The following is a 12,907-nucleotide window of genomic DNA, read 5'->3' on the forward strand; positions in this document are numbered from 1 at the left end:
GACCATGAGCTCAATTTTAACAGTAAATACTTTCTCCTCTAATCTTTTTACTTGTAAATCTGAGTGGGGCGTGGCTGGGGTGAAGGAAAAATTGTACGAAGAAAGAGTGTATGTTTGGGGGTAGGAGTGTTTGATTTGAGAGTAAAAGTAATGATTGTACTGAAAAAACAGAGAAATGCGGCTATGAAAGAGTTAACATTCATTCTTCTAACCAAGGATGCAATTAATGGTCTTTGTTTTGTTTGTTTGGACTTCTGTTTATCGGACACGAAGATAGCGAGAGTTGCTTTGGATTTACTCTTCTACGATTTCTTTCTTAAATTAATTACTTATATTTTAGTTTTTGTCTTTATTATACTCTTATTTTTCTTTGTAGGGAATCATGTGGACTGATCGGGTCAATGGCTCTGCCAAGTGATTAATACTTCTCTTACATTGGCGCATGTTCATTTTAAAGTTCTTCAAACCTATTTCATAATTCCCACTACATATTCAGGTTGAGCTAAATCTTATATCACAATGTTATGTGATCCAAAAATTGGTTTTTAGTTTTTATAGTTACTCCACAATTGGCTTAATAGGAGTTGTCATTTCTACCAATTCTCTAACCACTTGTTACATACAATAATCATAATGAATTTTAATAAACTAAAATCAAACATGCATAAATGATTTGATATGACTTCAAAAATGTGAATTTTGAGATTGATTAACTCTCTCTACTAGAAACGATATCTAATCTTGGCCAGATATGGACTCGAGGGGTTGCTCAGATGGTCAACATTCTCATTTATAACTTTGTGGTCGTGGGTTCAAGTCACTAAAGGAGCAATAGCTCCAATAAAGGATTTTTTTTTATTCCCCCCTCCCTTTGATCAATCTCCCTTTATTAGAGCTATAGTTCTTTTGGAGACTCGAACCCAAAATCATGAGATTGTATATGGGAAGCACTAACCATGTGAGCAACCCCTCTCGTCAAATGGCACCCTCCTAACACTACTAGAAATTCGGTAAAAACCGACCAAGATCGACCGACCAACTTTGGTCGGTCAAAAAACCGACCAAAGTTGGTCGGTTTTTCAAAACATTTTATTTTTTAATTTTTTTTACCAAACCAACCAACTTTGATCGGTTTTCTTTGGCGCAAAAATGTGGAAAACTACTTTTTAGTCCCGCGATATTCAAGAAACCGACCAACTTTGGTCGGTTTTTCAATTAAAATAAATAAACATTAATATTAAAAAAACCGACCAAAATTGGTCGGTTAATTCGGCCGGTCATTTAAAAAAATCGACCAACTTTGGTCGGTAGTTTTACTTTTTAATAAAACCGACCAACTTTGGTCGGTTATTTTCGTGCGAAAATACAATTAAAGAGTATAAATCAAATAAAAGAGAGTCTTAAAACAAAATGTACTAATGGTCTAGTGGTAGAATAGTATCCTGACACAGTACAGACGCCGGTTCGATTCCTAGATGGTGAATCTTTTTATTACATAATTAAAATACCGACCAACTTTGGTCGTTTTTTTTTGAATATTTTTTTTTATTTAATTGACCGACCAAAGTTGGTCGGTAATTTCCGACCAATTTTGGTCGGTATGCCTTTCCGACCACAAAAATACCGTCCACACGTAAATGGTCGTGTTTTGGTCGGTTTTTGGCCATTACCGACCAACGTTGGTCCGTTTTTTTGGTCGATTTTTATCGGATTTCTTGTAGTGTAAAGGCTTTTAAAAACATAACATTGTAACAACATATATAAGCTAACACCCATTGTAGTTGAAATAGACAACGTGTGAGACCATTACACTAATACAAAATGGATCGACAGCTCACCATAGTTTTATCATCGAATACAAGTCATTAATAATGCAGCTGGAGAACTCAGAGATCAAACACTGCTTCAAAGAGGGCAACACAGTAGTTGATATTTTGGCAAAGGAACTAAGGAAGTGTCCAAGCAAGCCAACTCTTTTGTTTAATTCTCTCTTGCTCCTCCCTATTTTGCAAATTCAGCTCTAATAGCGGATAGAGTAGGAACTAATTTTGCAAAATGCTTCGTCTAGTTTGTGTAATAGTGGCTAGACTTGACAATGATAGTATCCGAAGTGATACTCCTACTCCTATTGGAAATGTAATGACTATTTTAGCTTAATAGTAATATCATCGTATTACTACAAAAAAATAAATAAGGAGGTAGTACACAAAATTCTACTACATAGTACTACTGGGTATCAAACACTAGAGTATATTATATTCAAATTAGCTTTTCTACCGTTGAATTATATGTATTCTTATTTGAAATCTCTATTAGGATTAATAGTTAACTTTTATTAAATCTAAATGAAAATAGGTCAAATGCCGAATCATACATTTTCCACTGAAAAGTTTGACTATCAAGTCTATAATATATGAAGTAAATAAAAGTTTCAACACGATAGCACCAAAGAATTCACAGAACACATAGGATGAATTAGTTATCTGTGTAGAAATACTTAAAACATGAATCTTTCCCAGTGAGAAGGAGAGCTAACATTGGACAGTATATACATTCTCTTATTGAAAGATGAAAAATACAGAGAGAAAAATTTCTCAATTTGATGGAAGTACGCAGTGTATGAGTCAAAATCTGCCTTTAGGATATTCATGTTAAAATAACACTGCGAGAAGGATCCGCAAATCATCATTTAAAGACGGTCATGAAGTCACATTAGCCAAGGTCGAGAAGTCTAAGAAAGTCGTGGTCAAAATACCGATGAGGACCAAGGCCGAGAAGTCGAGGAGAGTCACGGTCAAGTCATTAACGAGGATCATGGTCGAAGAGTGGAGGAGGGCCGTGGTCAAATACTGACGATACAGTTGTACGGCTAGTTTTCAAAATGGAATCAGGAAGGGAATATTCTAGTGAATATTCCTTACATTTGTACTATTAAGGTTTTTCGGGAAAGGATCCCATATAAATAAAAGGAAGAGAGAGGAAAGGCACGTGAAATTCATCCGTGTAAAGAACAACACTTTGAAAAAGATTTATTTTTCACTCAAAACAAGACTTTACTTTTCATTAAGATTCTTGCCAAATCCGAGGAACTCTCGACTGTTTGAGGATCTGTCATCCAATCATTGTCGGGTGAAAGTTTTCTTTGTTCTACTTTTTGTTGCTTAAATTATTTTCCTTAATTACGTGACTGACACTTATTGAATATCTTACATATTGTTATTGTTCTTGGTAGTTATCCAACTACCTCTTTGATATCAGGATGAGGAAATTATTCTTAACTAAGATTAACCTATGTTTAATTTGAATTAATTATTTGAACCGAGATTTACGTTTTTGGGTCACACAAGTAGACATTTTAGTTTAAAACGGAAAATAAAAAGTAGAACTGTCAGTTTGGGATACAGAAAAGAGCACATTTGTATGGAGTTCATTACTCAAATGGTCACTCAACTATCCCAAATTATCTGCTAAAGTCACTTTTCTTTCGTTTGTAACAACAAAGTCACTTAACTATGCATATAGCACTTAGAAGGTCACTTAACTAGATTTTTCAAATTTTTTATTGTCAAATACATATTTTACCCTCTAAATTATCAATTTTTTAAACTTCTTAAATATTACAAGTTTTTTCTCTTTTTAATCTCCATTGTGGACTTACCTACATAAAAATATATTTTATTTATAAAATAAAAAATAAAAAATTAGTTTTCAACTCATATAATGCAGAATAATAATATAAGCATAAATTTCAACCATATATAATGTATATTATAAAAATACCTTTATATAAATAATTATTTTTATATTACGTACATGGAATGTATATTTTACAACCTTTATTTTCTTTCATTCTCAATTGTGTAAATAATTTTTTTAATTTTTGTTGTTAATACTAAAATTATTATGAACAAATTATTCTACTTAATTTTTTTACTATGCTCATTATTTTGTTATTCCTGCATTATATATGCTTAAATAATTTTTATTTTTTTAATTTATAAATAAAATTTATTTATTATATAGGTAAGTTTATAATATAAATTAAAAAGGGAAAAATCATAATATTAAAAAGTTAAAAAAATAAAAAGAAGATAAATGCTTATAATTTAGAGGGTAAAATAGGTATTTGACAATCCAAAATTTGGAAAATCTAGTTGAGTGACCTTCTGAGTGTTATAGGAATAGTTAAGTGACGTTGTTGTTACAAAAGAAAGAAAAGTGACTTTAGCAGATAATTTGGGATAGTTGAGTGACCATTTGAGTAATGGACTCCATTTGTATTCATAACGAAACAGTGATACAATAGTAATTCAGCTACCAACCGAAGGTAACTTTCATGAATACATATATCACGGGTAAAAACTTATTTGAACCGGATTTTTATATCAAATCAATATATGCATGATATTTATTTGCACGTAAACAAACATATGAACTTTTCACTTCTAACTATAGTTTAATACTCTCTCCGGTTCAATTTGTTTGAACTTCTTTTAAGTACGAGAGTCAAATTGACAAATACTCGATTTGAATTCGGATATACTTTCTTTAAGTTTTTTAGCATAAGATTTTCATACTTAAAAACTACATAAAACGTAATATAAGTCACGATAATTGACAATTCAAAATATATTAAAATTATTTGCAAATTGTGTTTAAAAAAATCTTGTTTGACTCCCCAAAAATAATAGGTTCATTCTTTTTAAAACAAAGGAAAAATATATTATCACCTTATCAAAATATTTACCCATAACATATTTATATAATTTGGCGTAAATATCCAACACGGGCAAGTTTTTACATATATTACTTGTATATCTTTGTTACCATTTCCTACCCTAAAGTATTTGTTGTTACATATCGTCATGATTACTAGACAAAAGAATTTTTTTTGTTTTTTTGCCAAATTCATGATAATAAATAGAAATTGTCTGATCCATAATGCAGATTATGTTGTTTAGTCTTATTTGACATGTCTGATCACAAGGCAAATTCATGATAGCAAATAGAAATCCCTTGGATATATCTGCCTCGGGTGTATACTATTTGCTCCTTGAAAGTACTTGATGTATTGATGATACATATCCAACTCAATGACATTTCTATCAATTATCATGAATATAGCAAAAGAAAATTAGTACAAGTAGATTTGGTATTTTATATTACTTAATGATTAATAAATTTAATAAAGAACCTTGAAGGATAACCCCCCTCCCCCACCCCCACTTCCCCTATTGGTAGACAATAGGCAAAAGAAAAGGAATAATGTTGCATACTTCAATCTTCAACTCAGGGCGGTAGCCAACAGGCAAGTGGAGCAGTGGATCAAACATAAGTAAACAAAGCTGGCTGGGCAGAGACACTCCCGCTCCCTCGATACCCAACAGCCCCAACTGTAGCCCTCAAACTTTTCACTACCTGCAATACCTTTTCTATTGATTTATGCAAAGTTTTTGTCCTCTTCCTATATTAATTGTATAGTATTCACTGGCAATTCAACCCACTTTCACTATTGCATTTTTCATAATTTCCACCACTAGATCAAAAGATTTGAGACAGGTACGAGATATAGAGTTATTAGTATATTCAAAATGTTGGTTACGATCGATCTACTATTATATAATTCAAGTTTAAAATAATAAGTTTAGTTAATTTCACTAAAAGTGACTGGGTCCACCACTGAACAAACCTATTGCTCCTTGAAACTTACTCCTTAATATATTTGAGAGACTAAGAAAATACAAGAAATTAATGGGGGAGTATGAAAATTAAAGAACAACCCTAGGGAATATTTGCTCTGTTACTTGGCTACCTTAATTCTCACCTTGCGGGTGGGAATTCAATTCTCATGCCTCAGTAATTTTCCTTTGTATGGGGTAAAATTGGTTAATGATAGCTGGGCGAATGACGAAGTAACACGTGAAACTAAAGTCAGGTGGGATGTGAATCAGCAAACAAGTCCCGAATACAAAGCAGCTGGTAACAAGATTCAAAGCATTATTATCGGATAACAATCAACGGGCAGTCGTTACATAGAATATCTGCATTTATAGCCAACTGTTATGCACCCATCAATGACGATTTTATTCTCATTCACGAGCAGCTTGATTTAAGGATCTTGTCTCCCTAAATAGGGCTATAAATATAAAAATTAACATCTAATGTAAACACGAAAGTCTCGACACACAAAAAGCTATAATCAATTGTCATATTATGCTCAATTTTAACGTAACACTTGAACATTGCATTCAATCTTGTCATCGGAAAGGCTAATTTCATAGTCATGCTTGTTATCTTCTTTAATTTCATTTGACAATCTTACTTTTGTTCTCATTTAATATTATTTTTTGAGTCAAATCGATTCGCTTATCTATAAATCACGCAATAAATTCAACAGTACCATTTTACCGGTAAAAAGTTTGGCGCCCACTATGGGGCACAAACATCTATGTAATTGCTTTGATCTATTCGTTTGTTACTAACAAGTTTTGACTCTTTCCTTAGTAAAAATCAGATATGGCAACTAATGATGTCAATCATGATTACAATGTTGGAGCACAAAATGAACGGAAAGAAGTGTTCCAGTATGATGATTCAACCAGCGAAACCCGCAACAAAGGGGATAAAGCAACCCCGGTTCGCGAACCATAATTTTCTCGGCATGTGTGGGCCCCGACTCCTGATGATGCGGAGGATGAGCACGTTGTCGAAACATTCAAAATCTTGAGAGAACAACAAAAGGCGATTATAGATCTCCTCTCGTGGCAAGATCGTGTGATGACGGATTGAGGCAGAGTGCTTCAAATAATGCTAATGGAAGGGCTCTGATTCCTCCCAGCGTTCCCGCAAATCAGACGGCTCAAAGAACCGATAAAAATACTCCCAAGGGATGAAGTCGATTTCGACGAAGCCGGAGGGACCGGTAGTGGATCTGGGAACAACAACTTGAATGATCCTTTCAAAATAGAGCTCATGAGATTCATGAGAGATATGAATGAACGAATGGATCAGAATACGAAGGAGTTTTATGCTTGGATGAATCAGATCCCGAGTGCACCGCCGTTGTTAAAAGGACCAGATTCGATGAAGTATACACAGTTACCGTTTAAACCAAGTGCGGCACCAGAAATGATCCAAAAGAGGTTTAAGATGTCGGATATTCCAAAGTATGATGGGATGTCGGACCCACAGGAGCACATCATGACCTACACCACGGTAGTAAAAGAAAACGACTTGGATCAACATGAGATCGAGTCGGTTTGGTTGAAAACGTTTGGCGAAACCCTCACAGAGGGTGCCTTGAAATGGTATTCTCTCTTATCTGAGCATTCAATCGATTCTTGTGAAATGCTTGTAAATTCGTTCATCAAAACTCATGTTGAAGCAAGAAAGGTCCAAGCCAAAAAAGCGGATATCTTCAGAAATTTGTAAAGAGAATCCGAGTTGCTGAGAGAATTCATGATCCGGTTCCAGAAAGAAAGGATGATATTACCGGTGGTTCCGGACGAGTGGGCAGCGGAGGCATTTATAAAGGGTCTTAATCCGCTGAGTTCTGACGCCTCCCTAAAATTGAAGGAGAGTTTGCTCGAGTTTTCAGGCGACCACATGGGCAGATGTTCACAATCGTTACAAGTCGAAGATAAGAATATAAGATGATCAACTTGGTTCCTCGACATCTTCCAAAGTACAGAATCGTGATCGGAATTGGAATAAATTAAAAAGTGATTTTGATGTGAATCGGAGGACCTCTAGAAGTCGTTTCCAACCTTACGAGAGAGAAGATAAGCGTGGTAATAAAGGATTCCAGTCGTCGGATAGTTTTACTTTCGATAGAAGAACGGATCGTGGTCGGAGTAGCAGATCGTTACAGGAAAAAGAGGCGTCAGGTTCTCGAGATTCAGCATCTCCCAAATTATTCGATTACAACTTTAATATCAACATAGAAGAATTGGTGTCGGCAATGAGGAATATTAAAGAAGTGCGGTTCCCGAAACCAATCTGATCAGATCCTAGACAAAGGGATCCTAATCTATGGTGTGAATTCCATGGGACTCATGGTCATAGAACTGTGGACTGCCAATATCTTCGTGAAGAGGTGGCGGTGTTGTTGAAGAATGGTCACCTCAGAGAGTTTTTAAGTGACCGCGCCAAGAACAATTATGGTAGAAACTGGGACAATGCAGAGACATCAAAGTCTGAAGCAGGGTCACCTCGGTTGACAATCAACATGGTCTTTAGAGGGGACGAGATCAATGGGGTGACATTTTTGGCAGCAAAGAAGACGAATATATCGGTGACTCATGGCAAGAGAATCCGAGAAGTCTCAGAAGACGACATCACCTTCATAGAGGAGGATGCTGACATACTCCTTCTACCGCACAATGATGCTTTGTTAATCTCTCTCAATGTTTTAGATTTTAAAATTAAACGTGTTTTAGTTGATCTAGGGAGTTCGGCCAACATCATTCAATGGAGAGTTTTGGAAGAAGCAAAGTTAACCGGAAACATCATTCCGGCAACAAAACGTCTAGCCGGCTTCAACTTAACAAGTGCCATGACCCGAGGAGAAATCTTGCTTCTCACACACGCTGAAGGGGTAACGAAGTCCGCTTTGTTCGAAGTGGTAGATAGCTACATGGGTTATAATGTAATCCCCGAAAGACCATGGATACATGAGATGAAGGTTGTTCCCTTGACCTATCATCAACTATTGAAGTTTCTGACACCAATAGGGATCAAACAGATAAGAGGAGACCAACCGGCAAAAAAGGAGATGAATGTAGTAACCGTTTCCAGCAGCAAGGTAAGAGAAAACATCAAATAGCAATTACAGGAATCGGTGCCTTCTCCCATCCCAATTGAAGATGATAAGAACGAGGAGTCAACAGAATTGTATCAGGTACCGAGATCTTTTTAGGTACCAGAGAAGATGGATGCAACCAATTCAACCGCAGAAGAACTCGAACAAGTGGCTTTGTTCGAAGAATTTTTGGAAAGGAAGTTCCATTTGGGAACGGGTTTGAGTCCCGAACTCAGGTTAAAACTCATAGATTTTCTTTAATCTAACGTTGATTGCTTTGATTGGTTGCATTTAGATATGATTGGTATTCCATTGGAGGTGGCGGCCCACAATCTGAGTCTAGATCTAAACTTCCCTCTGATAAGGCAAAAGAAATGACCGATAGAGAGGTCAGAAGCAAGTTTGTTAAGGAAAAGGTAACATGATTACTCAATACCGGTTCAATTCAAAAGGTAAAGTACCAAGAGCGGCTAGCTAATGTAGTAATAGTGCCCAAAAAGAATAACAAATTTAGAATGTAAGTAGACTATAAGAATTGAAATAAGGTGCCCCCCAAAAAATCTTTCTCATTGCCAAACATTGATCAAATGATCTATGTACGGCCAGGTATGAGTTAATGAGTTTGCTTGACGCTTATTCCGGGTATAATCGAATTAAAGTGAACCCGGAAGATCAAGAGAAGACCTTTTTCATCACAAATTTTGGCACATATTTCTATAATATGATGCCTTTTGGGCTTAAAAATGTTGGAGCCACTTATCAGAGGCTCGTTAATAAGATGTTTGAAAAACAGATAGGTAAGACGATGGAAGTTTATATTGACAACATGTTAGCTAAGTCTCTTAATGTAGGAGAGCATCTTGAACATCTCCAAGAGACATTTGACATTCTGAGAAAGTACAACATGAAGCTCAACCCGGAGAAGTGTGCCTTCGGGGTTGGTTCCGGTAAATTCTTGGGGTTTCCGGTCTCACAAAGAGGGGTCAAAGTAAACCCCAATAAAATCAAAGCTATCGGGGATATCACCAACTAGCTAACAAGTGGTAAATGAAGTACAGAGGTTGACCGGTAGGTTGGCAGCTCTAATCAGGTTCATCTCAAGGTCCTCAGAGAAGTGCCACCACTTCTTTTCACTTTTAAAAAGAAGAATGACTTCGTTTGGACCCCAGAATGCCAACAGGCACTGAAGGACCTAAAATGGTACCTATCTTGCCCTTTGTTGCTGTCGAAATCGGGAGAAGGCGAGCAATTACTGATTTATCTGGCGGTCTCGGAAGTAGCGATAAATGTTGTTTTGGTCCGGGAAGAAGAAGGTATGCAATTTTCCGTTTAGTATGTCAGTAAAATATTATCAAGAGAGGAGACACGATATTTGTACCTAGAAAAGCTTTCCTTAACTCTTGTAGTTGCCTCTCGAAAGCAAGCCTTATTTTCAATGTCATTCAATAGTTGTTGTGACAACCTTTCCCTTAAGGAATGTCCTTCATAAGCCCGAGTTGTCGGGTCATTTGGCTAAATAGGTAGTGGAAGTTAGCGAATTCGACATAGAATACAAACTTAGGATTGTGATCAAGTCACAAGTTTTGTCCGATTTTATGGCCGGTTTCAGTCCAGGATTAATGCCTCTAGCTGCTAAAGGAGTAGTGTTTGTATTGGGAACGGTATCGAGAGTTTGGACCATGTATACGGATGGAGCCTACAACATAAAGAGATCCCTTCTCGGGGTAGTTTTAATCACTCATTTAGGGAAAATCCTAAGGCAGGACATTAGAATTGTACCATTAACTAACAATGAAGCTGAGTATGAGACTTTGGATTCAGGACTTGAACTAGCTCGGGGACTAGGTTTCGAGGTCATCGAGATCAAATGCGACTCCCTACTGGTGGTAAACCAAGTGTATGGAAATTTCAACACCAAGGAGAAGCGCATGCAACAGTACTTGAACAATGTTCAGGCATTACTTGCACGGTTCAGAGAGTGATCAATCATCCACATTCCGAGGGAGGAAAATGTAGAGGCACATGCTTTGGCTAATTTGGGTTCGTCCATAGAATTGAAACAATCTAATTCCGGTGCGGTTGTTCTATTGCTACATTCGGTGCTGGATGTAAACGGCTACTGTGAAGTTAATTCAACCAAGGCAAATTGCCTGAAGACCCAAAAGCATTCCAGGCACTACAGACCAAGGCGACTCGTTACTATCTTGTTGATGGGCAGTTATACATAAAGTCTTTTCAAGGAACATTGGCTTGGTGTTTGGGGGGCTCAGAGGCTGACTACGTGATGAGGGAAGTTCATGAAGGAGTATGCGGGAATCATTCAGGTACAGACTCATTGATTCTCAAATTAATCAGGGCTGGCTACTATTGGCCCTGGACGGAACAAGAAGCAAAGGCATTTATACAAAAATGCGATAAATGTCAACACCACGCACAGTTAGTGCATCAGCCTGCGAAACTTCATCATTCGGTGGTGTCACTGTGGTCATTCAAGAAATGGGGAATCCATAGTCAGTCCATTACCACAAGGGCCACGTAAGGTAAGATTTTATTTGGTTTTAACTGACTATTTTACTTAATGAGTTGAAGCATGTGCTTACCAAAAAATTGGAGAACGAGAAGTGGTTGATTTTATATGGGACCACATCGTCTGCCAATTTGGAATACCAAAGGAAATTGCTTGTGACAACGGGCCACAATTTATAGGTTCAAAAGTCACAAATATTTTGGAAGGATTAAAGATCAAATGAATTATGTCTTCACCATACCACACAAGTGCTAACGGAGAGGCGGAGTCAACCAACAAGGTAATTATTTAAAACCTTAAAAGGAAGTTGAAAGATTCCAAGGATTGGTCGGATGAGCTACCAGGTGTGCTATGGGCATATTGGACCACGACGGGGACAAGCACGGGTGAAACCCCCTTTTCACTCGTATACGGTTCAGAGACTTTGATACCGGTGGAAGTGGGGGAACAACCTTAAGGTTTTTCCAGGAAAATAAAGAAACAAATAATGAAGCGTTGCGGGTCAAGTTAGATTTGCTTGAGGAGCACCGAGATCTGCCATACGTGAGGATGGTGGCCCAAAAATAAAGGATGGAGAGGTATTACAATCGTAGGGCAAATATATGTTATTTCAAAGTTTGAGATTTGGTTATGAGGAAGGTTACTCAAAGAACTCGGGAAGTGAACGCCGGGAAGTTGGGACCAACATGGAAAGGACCTTACCGGGTTTCAGTTATAACCGATAAAGGTTCATATGAATTCAAAAATCTAGATGGAGTCAAATTGTCAAGCAATTGTAAGGTGACTCACCTCAAAAGGTATTACTGCTGAAGATCATTGCTGGTACTGAAAGTATGTACTATATTTTTTTTCCCTTCGACCAGTTTTTGTCTCACTTGAATTTTTCTTTCAAGTTTTTTAACGAGGCAGCGATGTAGAGCATACTACGAAGGAAAGATCATCGGCAAGCTGGTGAATCAACTACCGAGAGCTTTTGCGCAACTCGTATGGCAACCAACTTCTGGATGGTTAAATAAACTTTGGCTCGCTGGCTTAACTCGTCTCCCAATACTCTCATTGTCTCCATTTCTGGAAACAGATTATTTACACATCCACAAGTTGTTTCCACTAATGAGACAGCAATGCAAAGCTTACTAAAAGGGAAGTGTCATCAGTGTCATGAATATCGGGGACTATTAGAACCAGGGATCAATGTCTTATCAGGACCGTGGACTGCATGATCAGCCTCGTGGAAATAAGTTGTACAAGTTAGCTACATGTATTCGAAGCTTTATTTACTTAAGCAAATGAATGTTTATGTAAATGTACTTTTAAAGGTAGAAGGAATAAATCAAAATCCTTTTATTTTTATCTTATCTCTTGTCCGAATGATAAGTTAATTTATTTTATCATTTGAAAGTTAATAAAAAATTTAAAATAAATGCTTGTGCCGGAATGAACATGAGACGTCCTCTTCAAGAGCACCGTAAACATGAGGGCCACCTCTTATGAAACCCTCATAGTAAAGGGTAGAATCGGGAAGGTTCTCACGAGCAGTTGTCTCCAGTTACCGGCCTTGGCAATGCGGTTATCAATATTGA

Source organism: Nicotiana tabacum, chromosome 4 (genome assembly GCF_000715075.1).
Source record: "Nicotiana tabacum cultivar K326 chromosome 4, ASM71507v2, whole genome shotgun sequence".
Classification (NCBI taxonomy): Eukaryota; Viridiplantae; Streptophyta; class Magnoliopsida; order Solanales; family Solanaceae; genus Nicotiana; species Nicotiana tabacum.